The sequence below is a fragment of the Peromyscus maniculatus genome, chromosome 9 (assembly GCF_049852395.1).
Source record: "Peromyscus maniculatus bairdii isolate BWxNUB_F1_BW_parent chromosome 9, HU_Pman_BW_mat_3.1, whole genome shotgun sequence".
Classification (NCBI taxonomy): Eukaryota; Metazoa; Chordata; class Mammalia; order Rodentia; family Cricetidae; genus Peromyscus; species Peromyscus maniculatus.
In genome coordinates, this window is record NC_134860.1 from 35,524,018 (window position 1) to 35,535,326 (window position 11,309).

Below are 11,309 nucleotides of genomic sequence, written 5' to 3' on the forward strand. Positions count from 1 at the left end.
CCTTAGGCTATATTGTGAGTTCCCAGCCAGAGAGGCTTACAAACCAAGATGGTGTCTTGGGTGTGAATAGCATGGCCCACTTCATGTATATCCACTTCATGATGGAAAACGATCCATGTTAAACACCTGACTTCACATGTCTAGCTACTCCAAAAAGTGGAGAATAGATACACATATGTTCATGACATGATCATTCATATCAAATTTTTGAGAAATACATCTATGTTTTCTAATGCATCTCAGGAAATGAGAACATTCGTTACAGGAGTATAGAAGAAATGAGGATCCCTCGAGACCCGGGTACTGAAAGGCACCCCCACCGAGACAAGGAATTGCTGCAGAGAGAAAACTGGTGCCACATGTTGCCAGCACTTACCTGGAGTGACTGAAACCCTGAGATGTTCAGAGGGATTTGTCTGACAGACCCAAACAGCCTTTATCTTGGCCCAACACTGTGTCCTCTTGAATATTGGCTGATATGCCCAGGGTAGTCCTGAATGGTGTGACAGTGGATTTCCCTTTCCAGCCCTACCAATTTCAACAGGAGTACATGACCAAGGTGCTTGAATGTCTCCAGAAGGAAGTAAATGGCATCCCAGAGAGCCCCACAGGCACTGGGAAGATGCTCTGCCACCTCTGCACTACATTGGCCTGGACGGAACATCTCCGTGATGCTGTTTTTTCCCTAAAGATTGCTGAGAGAGCTCAAGGTGAACTCTTTGCCAGTCGGTCTTTGTCATCCTGGAATGCTGCTACTACCTGTGGAGACCCGATAGCTTGCTACACAGACATCCCAAAATCATCTATACTTCTAGAACACACGCATAGCTAACTCAGGTCATCAGTGAGCTTTGGAATACTTCCTACTGGGCCAAGATGTGTGTGCTGGGCTCCCAGGAGCAGCTTTGTATTCACCCTGAAGTGAAGCAGGAGAGTAACCACATGCAGATTCATTTATGCCGCAAAAAGGTAGCAAGTCCCTCCTGCCATTTCTACAACAATGAAGAAGAGTAAAGCCTGGAGCAGGAGTTGGCTACGCCCATCCTGGACATTGAAGACCTTGTCAAGAATGGAAGCAAACACAAGTGAGACCTCTCCCTATGAGGCCATGGCTGTTCTATCCTTCTTTGATAGGCTCTTATATGGGAAGCACAATATGTTTGCTTTTCTATTTATGAAACTAATAATGTAAAAAGAATTTAAGCAGTTCTGAGTAATATAAAGTGAAAATTATGAAATCAGTTCCTATTCCCTGTCTCTTGGCCCACTCCAGGATGACCATTGTGAACAGTGTCTGTGTGTACAAGCACAGTTTTGTTTGTGCTTATTCTCCAAATGCTCTCTGACTTAGTGCACCATGGATGGCCTTCTTTGTGGGTATATGAAGCTTAACTCCCTTCCTTCTGAGGATAGCAAATCTATGGGGTTTTGTTTGTGTTATTTGAAACAGAGTCTCATATAGTCCATGCTGACTGAATGACCCTGAACTGGTCCTCTTGACTCTACCTCTCATGTGTTGGGATAATAGGTGTGCACTGCCAAGCCTGCTTATACATCTATGACTTTTGTAGCTTTGCAGATTGAAGTGGTGATAATAAAAACTTCAATAGCAGAAAGAAAGAAACGAGGAAACCTATAGCTGTCTGCCTTTCTTTTCCTGTAATACACCACTAGTGACAGTGGCAATGCAGGGCCAGTAACCTTCTAAGACTATTGAGATGTGGTCTTTTTCATGTGCTGTTGCCTTGACTATTAATTTTGCATGGAATTCTTTGAGATTCATTAACTTGTATTTATGTATATGGATATTTTGCCTGCTTTCTATGCTCCACAAGCAATCAGATTGCACTGAAGCCAGAAAGGGCAGTGGATTCCACGTGGAACTGGAGTTACAGAAGACTGTTAGCTCCCCTGTGGGTTCTCTGTGAGAGCTACTCTAAAAGGATGAATGATCCCTCCAGCTCCTGCACTTGACTTTTGTCCTTCCTGCCTTCTAGTGTATTAGTTGGACAGGATTACACCCAACTAAAGAGAGACATTTCTGTAGAATTGTAGGGACAGGACCATGAGGTAGGTGTGGGAGACTGCTTGAGATGCCAGGCATTCAAGCAGAGTGCTCCCGGGATAAGGATCATTGCTCAACATCTCTTATTGTCAGAGTTGGGGCAGTTATGTCACCTCTCATTTAGACGGCAATGCAGAGTAGGCCCATCAGATGAAATGCAGACTTTTAAGATCCTCCTGGGGATAGAGTGACCCGTCCAGCAGGCCAGGTTATTCGAGGGTCTCGAGGAGGGACCACCTGTGAATCAATGGGGGGCGAGAGGGAAAGGAGACCAAGCGTGTGAAGAAAGACAAAGCAGTCTGAGTTGCGTCAAGGCCTCGTTTATTGACTGGGTGTTAGAGCTTATAAACAGGGCTTCAGGTAGGGAGGGGGAGCAGGAGTGAGGAGAGGACAAAGAAAATTCCTAAGGAGGGTCAGCAGGAGGTCGCTTTGGTCCCAGGCCCCTGCAGCTAGCTGATTTAAAGAGGTTTATTTAATCCTACATTCCTAGGTTAGACTAAAAGCCTCTTATTTACACGAGGCTTGATAAATCGTGGCAGGTAACACAAGGTTCAAGACACCGCTGTCCAGAGTCGGTCTCCAACAGTTCCCCCTCTTTTCTCAAAAATGGACCAAGTCCATGTGATCGGGGTTGCGGAGGTCCGAGAGAGCCTCTGTCTTAGGCTATACAGGTGGACTCCCACGCATGACAGGTGCCATGTTGAGCCGGTCTCAACGACCTCTGTACGCTGTTGTCTCCTGCGTGGGCCCTGTACTATTCCCGTCATTGAGTTCTCTCTAGCAAGACCGTGGGGATGTTAGGGCTTTAGGACACTGAATCTGAGTCCTTGATGGGTCTCCTGGCTGGTCTCCTAGGAATCTACTCTGTGATAATGAATCGAAACGTGTCGTGGTAAGGCCAAATCAATCTGATTTTTGATAAAACGAGTCAACCGCTGAAAGGCCCAGGGACCAAAGGTAATGAGAAGGAGAAGGAAAATAATCAGGGGGGCCAGGAGGGTGGGGATCAGGGTAAAAGGCCAAGGGGATTCTTTAAAGCTTTTATATAGAAGGGCAAACCCTGCTCCTAAGAGCAAGAGCCGCATCTTACTGCAGCCCCATAAAGGCTAATAAAGGAAAAACCCATAAGATTACAATTCCCATACAATTTCGTTTCACAAGATCATGGTCTGGGTACAGAGTGATCACAGACAGGTAATTTGCATCAACAGGTACATTTTTCCTGAAACCTCAAGGGGGGGGGTATCAAGGCGGGAGTGGAGTTTACACAAAGGTCACAGTGGTCCTTCCTGGAACACCTGCAACTATCCCAGTCACAGTTGAGCACATCTCTTACCAGAAATCTCTTTACATTGTTATATGGTTGCAGGGGAGATTGAACAATGGCTAAGTCAGGTTGCTCTTGGAACTAGATTTTTAGTTTCTCATTTCCTGGTGCTTGAAGTTTTCTCTTTTCCTGAGGCTTGGGGGTGTATGCCTGAAGGGCTAGAGTCTTTCATTCCCCCATTTTCTTTTTGGCAAATTTTAATCTTAAAATTATGGTATTACATTTAGTAACTCATGGCCTATTTTAGTAACTCATGGCCTGTAATGTCCATGCATAGTCTATGTATAATTAGCCATCTTGTTTCTATGCCAGGGAGTTTTCTTTTGACTCAGCATTTCAGCCTTTTTTGATCAAGGAAAATGGGACGATGTATTCTCTTCTGGAACTGCTTCAAGCTGGCATTGGGGTGTCGTTATCAGGGCCCCTCCCCCAAAAGGCTGAAAATCTGGTCAAAGACTGGGCAGGGGGCATTCGTCAGTAGCATGTAGCTGCCTGACACCATAGTGACAGAGAAGAATCATGTTAGCTGGGCTGGTCCACGTTAGCCTTTAGCACGTCCGGAGTCCACAGTCATCTGGAGTGGTGGAGTCAGCAACTGAAACTTGGAGGTGTCTGCCAGCCAAGTAGAAATCTGTTGAGACAGATTTAAACTAGGAACAGAGGTTAAAATTTATGAATTTATTTGGAACCCTTAGGTTTATACCCATAGTAATGGGAAAAGCAGTAATCCCAAGACCAGGAGAAAGGAAAAATACCATCTTTAGGAATACTTATCTGGGGTTCTTTCGACCTCTGTGAAGTGGGTCTATGTTTTTATGACTCTTTTAATCCTTTGAGGCCTACTTACAAAATGACATAAAAGTTTTAGATACATTAGTATTACCAATCTGTACTGAAATCCATATTGTAGACAAAGCAGATAATGGGTATCTGTAAAACAGCAGAAGTAGACTTATACCTTTGAGTCCCAACAAGAACTACAGATTTGGGCATTTTACTTCTGTCCAGAAAGCCAGGTGTAAGTTGGACAGAGATTTTAAGCCTGGTGAAAAGCACTTTTAGGTTTACATTTATACATATCTAGAAGACATCTAAAACAAATCCAAAATATTGAGCTTGTGACTGGACAGTAAGTGGTCATTGCTCTATCAGCTCATCAGGACTCCTAAATGTTAAGCTCTGAACCATAGAACAGGAGAGTAATCTGAAACATATCTTATTTTAGACTCATATCCAAACCTTTATAATTTATTTAACTTTTTATATCTTAGAACATTTTCTTTTAAAGTGAGCTAAAAGGCTAGCTATGGCCTTGCAGAAGGATCTGGTTGTCTGATGCTGCCATGCTGACAAAGTTAGAGCTAGCCTAGCCATCAAAGATCTGAGAAGGATAAACTATATCTGAGTGCAGACCAAGAAGCATCCAATCCTATAAATTACAGTGATCAATCCCTACCCAGGTCTCTATAGCGTTGGAGGTACCAGTCAGAACAACATCAATCTTCTACCACCATCAAGCCCATAAGGCAGAGTACCTTTTCTGTGGAAAAGGGACACGGAAGACTGACAGTGTCCTACTACTTGTCCACAGTCTGGGCTGGGTCCTGGAGGCAGGTGTTGCATTGGGGCATCTTGCCCTGTGGTCAGTGTTGTTCGCAATTCAGGTGGCATCTTCTTGTCATTCCATATCTTCTTTGGAGACCTTGGGAATCATTGCTAGGAGCTGGAGAGCTAGGAGTCTCTGTTTCTGATAGTAAGTTTTTAATCAAATAATTTAAATGTCATATTCATCAGATCATTGACAGGTTTGAGGACCATTATCTATTAAATGTATCTGAGCCAAACAAATCTAGGCCTAATCTTGAAAATATCTCTAAGTTTGATAATAATGACCAGGCTAATTTGTTCTCCTATAGATATATTAGTCAAATATACCTCTCAGTTTGTTTTTATTTAAATAGAACTGTTTATGCTTTAAACTAGTATCTGGATAGCCAGATGACTAGTATTGACTTGTATTCCTGAACACAAAAGGACATGCATGCAAACTTAGACATTCAAAACCAAACATACATGTGGCCACATTTTCATTCATACCTGCAGAATAGACAGACATTTTTAAAACTATGACCCTTTGGAGTCTCCATGTAACAGCAGAATAGCAAGAGAAAGAAATCTGAAACATGTTTACTTAAACTTTAAAGTTAGACCTTAAAGTTTTATTATATTTTTTTAAAACCTCATGACATGCTTAAGCCTTTAAATTTTTACATCTTAAACTGCTTCCTCAAGTCAAAAAATCATTTATTTAAACTTTTATCTTAACCAACAATAATTTGAAACCAATTTTCTTAAATGATGACAAGTATTTGTAACACATTGAACTCAAATGACCAAAACCCATGTAAATTTTTATTTTTCCTGTGGAAACAAAAGCATAATTTCCCCAGTATCTTGAACTGGTAATTTAACATTTCTTTTTTAAGCAATATCAGTGATATGCCCAGATCGCGTCCCCAAAGAAGCCACTGGAGACCTCAGGTACAGAATGCAAAAGCAAGGTTTATACAAATGAAGTTTACAAGCCTCGGCAGGGGGGCTAGTTCCAAACCTCTCACACACAGCAGGGAGGTTGGAAGGAGCACATGCCTTTCTTTGTGAAGTTAATACAGACCACATAATTCATCTCCCACGCCCGCATCCCTCTTTGGGTTCATATCAGTAGTTTTTCATGTTATCTTTATTTTTCATTTGTTTAGCAACCGTGTTTAGGAGTTTTATGAGCTGTCCCCGGGGTTTGGGGAGTTTGGGGAGTTTGGGATGTTTTATGACCACTTAGTCTCTGGCAGATGGTCCTATATCCTAACTCTGTGTTTTCTTAAGTTTCTGTAGTTGATAAAGCCACCTGGAAAAAGGCGTCTAAGTTCTTATCTACATTTAAGAATCCTGGTTTTAGCTTCTCTTTGTCTGTAGGGAATGAAGTGTGTGTGTGTGTGGGGGGGGTTACTGAGGTCTCACAATCAGGACAGAGAAGGGTTAACAAGAGAAATTCCTGGCTGGCAGAAGAGACCTTGAAGTTATCACAGTGAAGGAAGGGAGGGGGAGCAGTGGTCATAAAGTATCTCCTTGGCTGCCAGTGTTCCTGAAAAAAAAGTTTTTGTTAACTCCTCTGACTAAAGTCAGATTCTCTGTTCAGTGTTCACACAGTTTTGTCAGTTGTAGGCAGCCATTGTCCTGTCCAGAGCAGGACATGAAAATCTTAGCCCGCCTGTACCAAGAGCACGCACCCCCACCCTTGTGAGAGCAGCCAGCTGCCTGCAGTCCTGATAGCAAGAGAGCTAGGGAGGGAGGGAGGTGGCCCTCGCTGTGCCTCTCTCTCCTTCTCTCCAGGAAAATAAGGGAGATGAGTAGCAGAAACAGATGACATTTACACAGACAATCCAAGTACCGGCACATCAGCACTGAGATGATGATGGCCTCACTCACAGCAACCAAGCCCCTCGTTTGTGGCTCGCACATCTTTCTGGTGGGATAGGCAAAGGTCTAGTGGAGAAGAAGGGGACTGTCCCATAGCATCCGTCACAGTCAAGTCAACAATGAGAACAGTTAACACACTACACACAAGACCAAGGGCACACGAAAAAAAACTTTGCCCCAACGAGACAGCCAACAAAGCTCCAAGAACAATGACAGCCTGATGTGCTCTGTGGAGAGTGACCCTCCAGGCTCAATCACACCAAAAACAATCCAGACTAGAGGATCTCTGTCCTTGATCAAACAGACATCAGGGGGCTTTCACATCCCTGTCAGTCAGACATGTACCTTATTTCTTGGAAGAGAAACAGAGTGTAAAGTAACAATGACCACAATAAAACATACAAAAAAAACAAAAACAAAAAACCCACAAAATGGCTCTAACAATTTCCCGGGACAAAATACAAAGTGGCACTTCCTCCCACCATGGGGAAAGGTACCCAAAGATGCTCCTCTCCTGAGCACTCCCTGGAGGAGACTCCTAAAATCAAATGGTCACCTCTGAGGTGGCCCCAAATGGCTCTGGACTAGGGGGTCCTTTGCCCAAATCAGGGAATGAGATGATTCACTTTCCCTCCCAGGATCACTGTCCGGACACGTCTGTCCCAGTGAGCCTGCAAAGTACAAATCAGTCAACTGGCACAAAACTTAACGACACAAGACAGAGACAGAGACAAGACAGAGAGCGCTCTTACCGGTAGATGTCAATAAACCTCTGGACCCTTGAGGGTCCCAGTGGGGTCTTTTGGTCTTTTGTTCAATGTGATTTGTGGCAACCTCACTCTTACCGTCTTCTGGGATGGACACATCGTTTAATAGATCCTCAGCAAGTGCCAGAAGATGTGACACCCTACTATCTTTTTCTGAATCCTTTAAAACATCTCTGATTACTCCATAGAAACTAAAGAATGCATCGGGGACGTACTCTCCGTCCTTAAGCAAGTTATTGATATCCTTTCCAACTTTATTCCACGTCAAAGGGTGGATGCCCGGGCCATTAATAACCAGCCAGGGACATTTTTCTTCCACGAAACAGAAAAACTTAGTTAAATCTTTTTTTCTTTCTTTGTTTTTGACTCTTATTCCCCTCTCCCTGATTTCTTCATTTCCTTAATGAAGAGAGCCTCTTTAGAGAGTGCTTTACCCATTGATTGATGAACGGCACTTACCTCAAGGCTGCCCGCGGCGCACGAGTGATGCTGTTGGGGCACCTCTACCCTAGTGAGTCTGGCCAGACCACGTTTTCTCTTTGCCGTCCAGTAGTGAGCCGCCGTGCCTCGAGCCCCACGTTCGGGCGCCACTTGACCCGTCCAGCAGGCCAGGTTATTCGAGGGTCTCGAGGAGGGACCACCTGTGAATCAATGGGGGGCGAGAGGGAAAGGAGACCAAGCGCGTGAAGAAAGACAAAGCAGTCTGAGTTGCGTCAAGGCCTCGTTTATTGACTGGGTGTTAGAGCTTATAAACAGGGCTTCAGGTAGGGAGGGGGAGCAGGAGTGAGGAGAGGACAAAGAAAATTCCTAAGGAGGGTCAGCAGGAGGTCGCTTTGGTCCCAGGCCCCTGCAGCTAGCTGATTTAAAGAGGTTTATTTAATCCTACATTCCTAGGTTAGACTAAAAGCCTCTTATTTACACGAGGCTTGATAAATCGTGGCAGGTAACACAAGGTTCAAGACACCGCTGTCCAGAGTCGGTCTCCAACAATAGAGATGGGGTAAGATGTACCTGTGATGCACCAGCTAAGCAGTGTTAAGTGGAAACTTCACATTTACCTGGGTCGATGGAACCTGCAGCAAAGCCACATGCCTCTAGTGGAGAGTGTGTCTCTGCAAGGCTTGAAAGGGAGACGGATGGTTGATGCTACTCTTTTACCACAGCAGAAGTCACAGTGAATTGAGGAAAGCTTTCTTTCAGATTGAGGCTTTATTCTTCTGAAGTTTTCCTGGAATGGATCTGACCTGCGACTCACAGTTAGTCAGAGAGTTAATGTGTGAAGGAATTATCCTTGTAAGTTCCAGTCTCTTTCTCTCAAACCACAGCTTTTAAGATCTCTAAAGACAGAGAAGCAGGTGGTTCATTTCAGTTCCTCCCTTTCATTGGTCAATTTCTCATTCTGCACTGACTCTGACACAGTACCTGTAGACACACTGGAACCAGCTAAGACTTCATTCATCCTACACTACCATTCACCAACTTGTGGCATGTGTCTTCCTGTCCATCTATCATTATTGGTAAGGAGCCTATGTTCAGCCATGCCTTATTCTATGTGAATCCTCAGCATTGTTCTTGGCTCTTATGATAAATGCTACCAGATAGATTACATGGCTTCTTCTCCTTGCATTTGTTCAGATCAGCCTTTACTATCAGCCTTTCGCAGACTGAACTGCAGAGTGTGTAATGTGGACTGGGGCACTTCTTCTGTCTCAGATAAGCATGTGTACTCTTTTAAAGTTTCTGTCAGCTACTCAAGTGGACCATTCTTATGGGTGCTAAATTGACAGTTAAAGCTCCTCTTGATTTCTGCCCTCTAGTAGTTGTAGCAGATGAATGGAGTTATAAGACAGGAATATAACTCAGAGACAGAATACTTGCCTAGCAAGTACATGTGCTTAGTTCAATCTTAGTACATTAGGGATGATGGGGATGTAAAATGAACACTGGTACATCCTATGGAGTGTCATACAGTGAATTGGAGGTTTCCTAGAAGCTTCTAAACTCCTCCCACCTCCATTTCCTCCCTTTAGTTAACTGTAGCAAACATCCATTTTGAGGATGAATATTTCCAGTATAGGACATATATACACAGAGACCATAAACATGGATATGTAGCATGTTAAAATCTGTGGTTTGGGTGATGGACTGGAAAATGACCAAGCAGGTAAAGATAATGCAGACAAGCCTAGAGACATGCAATTGTACCCCTGAGACCCACCTTACTGATGGAGAGAATAAAATGTGCCACAAATTGTTCTCTGAATGGTATGTAGTTGGGGGTGCCAGGTCTTGGCCTACTGAAGCTGAGACAACTGGCTTCCCATTTCTCATTTGTGCTATAATCTCTCTAACTGATGCACACATATAAATATATTACTATGTATTTCATTTGAGTGATTTGGGACGTTTTCTTAATTTATCTTGGCTACACAAATCATAGAAATAAAGAAGGTCAATAGCAAAACATTATGAGAGAAACAGATTAAGAGAATGTGGTCATCTCAAGTTTGTAGATTTGCTAAGACCTTTGTTGCTCTCCAAATGCCCCCAACACATCTTCTATAGATGCTTGGCTAACCATGATTTATTGTGTCCTTATTTTCTCCAAGAATCCATACATTGTGGCAAATGCAAGACAGTCTCTACACTTGTCCATGCCAAACTGGAGCTGACTGACTCCTCAAATGAGGATAATGTGTTCTGAATGTTTCAAAATTGGTCCAGGTCCTTCTGTTGTCATCCACATTCCTCTTAGCTATGAGCAGTCTATACACCACCCAGAGCCAAGGCATCCACAGAATCAGCATTCCTGAGTATGACCTTGGGATGAACATGGTGAGAGTAGAGAACCAATGGCTGCAACTTGTCCATTGACCTACATCCATGCTCTGCACATGTGTGCAAACACATATATAAATATACAGATGAGTAAATGTAATAAAAGTTTTTGAGGACAGAATTCCATACCAGGCAGCTCTCAAACTTTTCTTTTCGAGTGACACAGACATTTATGGCAAAATCATGAAGGAAAACCATGTTTTCCTTGAGATTTTTAAACAAATGTTCGATGAAAGAAGGTGAGGCTGCCAGAATGATTCTAGGGAGACCATCCTCCACCAGACCCCAGCTTCAGGTATAGCCTGACTTCCCAACAAATCAGAATACCTTTCTCTCCAGTGCTGTAGGTATCCAGGATACCTCCCTTCACTGCTTCAGGTATGGTCTGACTTCCCAAAAAGTCAGGTTACTTTTCCCTCTGGAGCTGTAACACTTGCACCACCTTCAACAGCAAACATGTTACCTGCCTGGAGGTCAGGATCCATGCAGAAATAAAAAGGAAAGTAACCAGACCTCCTGAGTGTTCAAAGTAAGAGGAAGGATGTTATATGGCCACTGAACTGAGATTAGAGGGTACAGGAGTGGGGGTGGGGAGGGAGGACTATTAGGTGGTTCCAAAAAAAGCAAATGCATTTTTCTCCTACAATAATTAAGTTCAACATTATCATTCTATTTTATAGATAAGACAACTGAGCCATCCAGATATACATAGATGCTTATGCTGATGATGAGATCAACCTTGCATTGTAAACATGGGCATTGTTGTGGTTCAAATAAGATTGATCCCTGTAGTAGGACAGGCCCATAGGGTCGAGGATATTGGCTCAAAGCAGTT